The sequence below is a fragment of the Petaurus breviceps genome, unplaced genomic scaffold (genome assembly GCF_028583685.1).
Source record: "Petaurus breviceps papuanus isolate PSGF00001 unplaced genomic scaffold, PetGlider_PUasm1.0 171, whole genome shotgun sequence".
Classification (NCBI taxonomy): Eukaryota; Metazoa; Chordata; class Mammalia; order Diprotodontia; family Petauridae; genus Petaurus; species Petaurus breviceps.
In genome coordinates, this window is record NW_027185754.1 from 91,889 (window position 1) to 99,329 (window position 7,441).

The window sequence follows — 7,441 nt, forward strand, 5'->3', positions numbered from 1 at the left end:
TTTAAAAAAAATTGTGTTTTTTTTTAATTTGGAGTTTTCTTTGAAGTGATACTAGAGTAGTTTGCCATTTCCTTCTTCAACTCATTTTACAGATGAGGAAATTGAGGCGAACAGGGTTAAGTGACTTCCCTAGGGTCACACAGCTAGTAAGTGTCTGAGGCCAGATTTGAACTTATGAAGTTAAGGCTTCCTGATGCCAGGGCTAGCTCTCCATCTACTGCACCACTTTTTTGGCCTACCTAAGCTTATGGGATAGTTGTAAGGATCAAATGAGATTATTGATGTAAAGTGTTCTGTAACTGCAGGTACTAGACCGACATCAGATATTTTTAGTAAATTTGTTCTTTTTTCTTGGTTATTGACAAGGCAAACCTTAGCCCAGCAGCTGCTCCAATTCTCCAAGTTGCCAATAAGTGAGGGAGAATCCAAAAGTTTTACTATAGAGTGACAATCTTTGTCCAAAGGAGTTTGTAGTTCAAAGATAAAACCTACATCTTCTGGACACATAAGAACAGACATACAAGCCCAGTTTGTCTCGTGTGTCATAGACAGTCATCTCACACAAATAAAATTTTGTTTTCCAGGGTCCTTGACTATTTCATGCAATAAACATTTATGGAGTACATATTGTATGCAAGTCAGAGTTTTAGGATTCAGGGATATAGGACATTAGCCTATATTTAGGCTATTTAGGAGTTTATAACCTAGTGACAGCAACATGAACGATTTCAAAAAATTATAATATTAATAATATTAATTTTAATTAATTAATAATATTAATAATTATAACATTTTGAAACTTTTAGAGTGCTTTCCTACCCATCAGGTGGCATTATAGATTGAAAACTGAAAGGAACCTGAAGAGCATACAACCAAACCTCATCCTTTAAACTAGATCATGGGGCCTTTACTTCAATTTTTCAAGGAAAGTGCATTGCCTTGTAGGTAACACATTTGGTGTCAGAGGACTTAGGTTCAAATCTTTTGTCTAATATTTACTACATATGTGACTTCAGCCAAGTCACTTAACTTTCTGGGACCTCAGCTTCCTCATCTGTAAATTGAAAAAATTGGATTAGCTTGCCTCTGAAATCCCTTTAGAGCTATCATTCTATGACATTATTTTGTCTCTGTATGTGTGTATATGTGTATCCACTGATGCTGTTTGCATCCACTCTGTACCCTAGGAGATGTTTTTTCATGAGCTGCTATGGATCAAAAACTGAATTCCCCTGAGTCATTTGGTGAGGCTGGATCTCAGATAATAGAAATGCAGTTTGCTGCCACATATCTACTCAAAACCTTTTCAGCTTGATAGGACCTACCAGAAATTGTGGTCTTCTGGTATTGGGTTCTTCAGTGACCTGGGGTTATCTTCTTGCCAAGAGGAATATCAGAAGAGGACTTTAGTGGAGAAGTACAAATATTAATATCCCCATTTTACAGGGGAGAAAATTGAGGCAAGCAAGAGACTAAATGATCTCCTCAGGGTTGCTTTGGCAATGAGAAGCAAAGCCACAAATTGACCTCAGGCCTCCTGAATGTAAAACCAATGTTGTTATTTTTCTAGTACACTATACTGCTTCCTAAAGTAGAATGTGAAAATTCAATAATAGTGGAACAAAGTGCTTTGTGAGTTCAGATGGCTGACTGAGTGATTAGATATTATAGTATCATCAGCAGAATATCTGAGGATATTCTGATAGGAAGTACCTTGTCCTTGGAGATTTTTGCAATTAACTGTACTCCATATTGCTATTGTAGAAATTATCTAAATGTGCAGATAGTCCATGGACATCTAACAAATAGTGAAAGGAAGAGATCCTAAATGCTTCCCATTATCTTTTTGAAGCAAGTCTAAGTTAATGATCAAGATGTAGATTCCATTTTGGATTTGCTAATTATGTTTGCCAGTTGTGCACCTTTGTTTAATTAATTAGTTATTCCAGTTTACCTTGAGTATTTATTTTTGCAATAAATACTTTCTATAGCAATTATGAAATTGTTTTTGTTGTTTCCTTTCAGTGTGTAATACAATTTACCCTTGTCATTTTTCTTTTGATTGCCTAGTATTTGCGTTCATAGGATAATAATAAGTGACATTTTGGTAACACTTTCAGAATTCAAAAAACTCTTTATGTATATTATCTTGTTTGATCCTCATAACAAACCTGTGAAGTAAATAGGTGCCACAGGCATTTTTACCTTTATTTTCAAAGGAGGAAACTGAGTCTCAGTAAATTTAAGTGATTTGCTCATGGTCATACAGTTAAGTATCAAAGGTGAAATTTGAACCCAGGGATGATCAATCCAAGTCTAGCGCTTGAGCCATTATGAGACTCTGTTCCCAAGATTTATAGATAGACATGGGAATCTTAGAGATTATTTAACCCAAATCCCTCATTATATGGGTGAGGGAGCTGAACCTAAATTCACACATATCCTGACCCCAAGTCCAGGTTATCATATAACCTAAAGCCAGAAAATGTTAGAAATCATCCATGCCAACTCCTTTATTTTACAAATTAAGAAAATGAGCTTAGAGAGATAAAGGTTCTTACCTTTAATCATGTAGGTGGTTAAGTATCAGACCTTGGATTTTAATAAAAAGTCCTCTGACTCCAAATCTAGGGCTCTACCCATTATATCATCCTTCATTCCTTAAATTTAGGGAAAATATATTCTGTGTTTTAGGGGGAAATAAAAACTAAAGACAGATAATTGTCAAGGTGACTTCCTTCCATGGATGAATGGTCTTCCTCTTCACCCCCATCTCTTGAAATCTCTTTTCCTTCAAAACTCAGATAAAGCAAACATTTCCTTCTACTTTAAGATTTTCCAGATCTCTATAGTTACTAGTGCCCTCCCTCATCAAACTACCTCTGTATTCATTTTGTATACATTCTGTCTATATTTATGTAAGAGAAATGTACCACATCCATTAACTCCAAATAAAGTGACTAATGAGATGTTCTAAGCCCCAGTTCCTTTATCAGGTGAGAATTGAGATATAGACTCAATTAATCAAAGCTGTAAACTTGATATGAATCATTCTCAGACATCTCTGTTAAATTCATCCATCAATCAAAGGTGTAAACCAGGGGTGTCAAACTTGCTGACTGGCCCAAGTAACCACAAAATTCCTAAGTGTGGTCAGAACCAGATTAAAATGTGATTGGGAAATGTTTAACAAAATAAATAAAAATATAATACAACATAAAAAATGTTAATTTGTGGTTTTCTAAGTCAATATGTGGCAGTAGGATTCTATTTGGATTTGACATCACTGGTTTAAATATATATGAAAATAAATGAAAGCAAACGATACCATATAGGAAATGTCTCATGGTTGGTTGAAAAGAATCATTCATGCCCTTTATAGTTTGAATAAAACAACATGAGTTAACCCTACAGTGAATGACATGTGTTCTTTAAGTTTGAGTGCATTTTACTCAGAGAACTTGTCTGGGCACCACCTTTTGTGGAAATGTTTTTGTGCCAATTGTTCTTATTATCATCATCTCAGAAATCACCCCTTTCTAAAAGTGAATCAGATATGGGTGACTGGTAATCAGTGGGGAGCACACTGAATGGGAGATTATGAGTGATAGCCATAGGGTAAAAAAAATACAACTCTTTATGGTTATGCTTGGAATCCTGAGGGAAGGAATAATTAGCCATCTTCTGGGGTCCTCAGCCTACAAATGTGTTGGAGAGTTGGAGACTAAGCCCCAGAAGAGGTGCTATAGTTGCCTTCCTGTTAGAATGTAATTTTTTTGGGAACAAAGGTTGTTTCATTTTGTCTTTGTATTCCCAGTACTTAGCACAGTGCATGGTATATAGCAGGTGCATAATGTTTGTTATTTGATTGACTGACAGGCTTGGAAGAGAGCTGATTGACTCCCTCCCTTTAAATGTATTCTCTTTTCACCTCTACTTTATAGGATTTCTAACCTTCTTTGAAACATAGTTTCAGGTGTTACCTTCTGCTTGAAGCTTTTTCCTTATTCCTCCCCCCCTTCCCCAATCATTAGTGCTTTCTTCTTCTTGAAATAAATTTATACTCATTTGCATTTTATGTGCACTTGTTGCGTGTGTCTAGCAAAACCCTTGAGGACTGTTCCTATTTCCTTTTTTTATATTCACATGCCATTTACCTAGCAGGGTGCCTTGCAAATAGTAGGTGCTTAATAAATGTTCATCGAATTGAATATAATTGACTCAGGGAAGATAGTGTGTATGGACAGTAGGTGGTAATAGCACATATTTAGGAGGAATTTCCAGAGATGGAGGACTTTGGAACACTGAATGAATAGGCATGTGTTTCATTTAGAAATGTAAGGGGTTTGAATTAATGGTTCTGTATGGCTGCCAAACCTTAAAAGGGGAAAGATGCCCTTTGGTCAATATACTGAACTGAAGACAATAGGCCAAGGTATAACTCAGTGAACTGATTCTCTGGTCAGGGTGCAATGATCCAAGGGAGAGTCTCCCAAAGGTGGAAAAGGTGGGTCACTCCATATGCCAATAAGTCCAATTGCCAGGAGTAATTTTTAAATGATAACTGTGAATGTAACTTCAGTTGCTAAACTAATGTCTTATTCACTGATAATCACCTACAGAATTTGTAAGAGTGACTCCCCCCACTTTTTTTTTAACAGAGTCAGAAATTGGAGTGCAGTGAGACTGAACATATTTCCCCAGGTTACATGGAAAATGAATTAGTGGCAGAGCTGGCACACATGCCAATTTTTCCCCCTACTGGATTATGTCCTAAGCAACAGTCTTCCATTGCTTCCACTAACCTTATGAATAGGGTTATCATTTGAGACAGAAAATAAGTTATGTATTCTTTAGAAACACACAGGATCAACAGCAGCTATTTAGAGAATATAACACCATGTCTCTTTTTATATTCATCTTGGGGACCAATAGCTTCACACATCTGGTTTTCCTCAGAGGGCCACCATCTGTGGAACAGAAAATATTATTTTGTCTAAGAAGTGAATGATCTATGAATGACAAATGGAAAAACACTGTTGAATGCTATAAAGTGCATTAGAAAGAAGGAAACAACATTGTGAAAGTCAGAAAATACTTAGATGCAGAGTAAGGGAAAGAGCTCACTATTATTTAGAGCATCTTTATTTGTAAGAATTTCCAAGAGGTGTGTGCATGTGTGTGTACATCCAAAATTAAATTAGATTTCAATTCCACAAGCATCAATTAAGCATCTGTTATGTACAGGGAACTCTGGTAGGTATTGAGATTTACTGGCTTCCCTGGATCTGCAATCTGATTGATTTAGGAAGTCCTTCCAATATGTCATTCAGGGACCCTGATTGACTTGTGTATCTATCTCTTGTGCGCATCTTCCCACAAATTAGCTTCAGGGAAGGCCACTCAACATGTTTGGGAACATCTCCATTTCTCTTTTCAATCTTTTAAAAAATTGGTATCTTTTGTTTTTAAATCAACTTAATTACTGAGTATGTCCCTCCCTCCCATATTGAGGGACAATCCTTGTAAAAAAAATAAAAAAAAAGAAGTCAGTGAAATCAATACTTCAGCTTTGTCTTACAGTTGATCAATCAATCACTCAAATAACATTTATTAAGTGTTTATTATATGCCAGGTATTCTGCTAACCCTCTTAGCTCAGAGTCTGGCACATAGTAGGTACTGGGTGGGGGGAGATACAAAGAAAAGGCAAAAACAGCCCCTAACCTCAAGGACTTTATATTCCAGTGGGGGAGGCAGCGTATATAAATCAGGACATACCCTCTAATACAGAGGAGATGGAAAGGTACCGTAGAGGGCATCAGCAGGTGAGGGGACTGAGAACAACCTAATGGAGAAGCGGCACTTGAACTCAGTCTTAAAGGAGGCCATGATCCTCCATTTATGCAGGGGGGAGGAAGGTACATTTTTCAGTTCTACTCCAGGGGTAAGACTGGCTATTAAAATTATACAGACCTAGTTTTTTGTTGTTGCTGTTGCTCTTTGCATTTCTCAGTTTCTTTTGACATTGTGAGGACATTGTGAGGGTATCACCAGTGTAGCATTTAAGGCTTTGCAATTGATTAACGCTCAATCTCATCACATGCTTAAGCCATCTCCTTTTTTCCCTACATTCTTTGATGGGAATCCTTTATATAGCTTCTTCTTTGTAATTCCTTATTTGTAATGTGCGCCCATGTGCCCATGCACATCCTTGATATGCCTTTCCATTGTCCTCAAGGAGTCTACATTCTGCTGAGAGATACAAACAAGTGAACAGAGAGGTGAATATACCACAAATGCAACTAAGGGAATAAAGAAAAGCTTCATGTAGGAAAAGGCACAGGTTTTGAACCCTGAAGGAAGCTGAGTGTCTCATCTATGAGATGGACACAGGGAAGAAGTGAATTCTAGGCCTGAGAAGTAGCCTATTTAAAAATCACAGAGCTGGGAGATGGAATGGCATATCCAGGGAAAGGCAAATAGGCCAGTTTAGCTTAAAAGAAGAGTGTATGAAAGGCATTAATATGAAATAAGTATGGAAAGGAATGCTAGGTTGGAGCTAGATCAAGAAGGGCTCAGGTGTAGGGGTCATTGGAGAAAAAATTCTGAGATTTAGAACCTTCAATATCAGGTATGAATAAAGAATTCTAGTGTTTCAGGATTTGTAGTAATAATAATAACAATGATAATAGTAACAATGACATCTCAAATTGGTGTCTTTTAAAGATTTGCACCAATGCTCTTGGCATGTTCTAAATGTAGGGTTTTAATACTTCAAAAAAGCAAAGAAGAGAACAGATTCTACAATCTCTTTTTGCTTCAATTCCCACTTACCCAGATGCCAGCTGAAATATATTCCCAATGCCTTTTCTGTGAACATATATGTGTGTATATGCATATGTGTGAATATAAGCATATATAATACATATATGTATATTATATATACATATAGATACATACATATATAGGTACATACATACACACATACATAGATATGTACACATACACACATATTTGTAGGATCCTTCTCACTTCTGTAAGTCCTACCAACAGAATCTTCCCCACCATATTACATGGGTAGAGAGGCTGGTCCATTGAAAATTCTTCTACCTTGTCACTGGGTCTATAGGAATGAGTTTAGGGCCATCTCCAGTCATCCTGATCTATGGCTTGCTACTGAACCCAGATGGCTCTGGAGAAGAAAGTGAGGCCGGTGACTTTGCACAACCTTCCCTCACTTCAATCTAATTCATTTGCATGTCATGGCATCACCTCCCTGATGTCATGGTCCTCTTTGAGAACAAAGAACAAACCACAACCTCTGCAGTAGAAAATCAGAACTGCTCTACTGGGGACCTACTAGAACTGGCCAGTTGGGCAACACAGCTCTTCCTTCCTTCCTTCCTTCCTTCCTTCCTTCCTTCCTTCCTTCCTTCCTT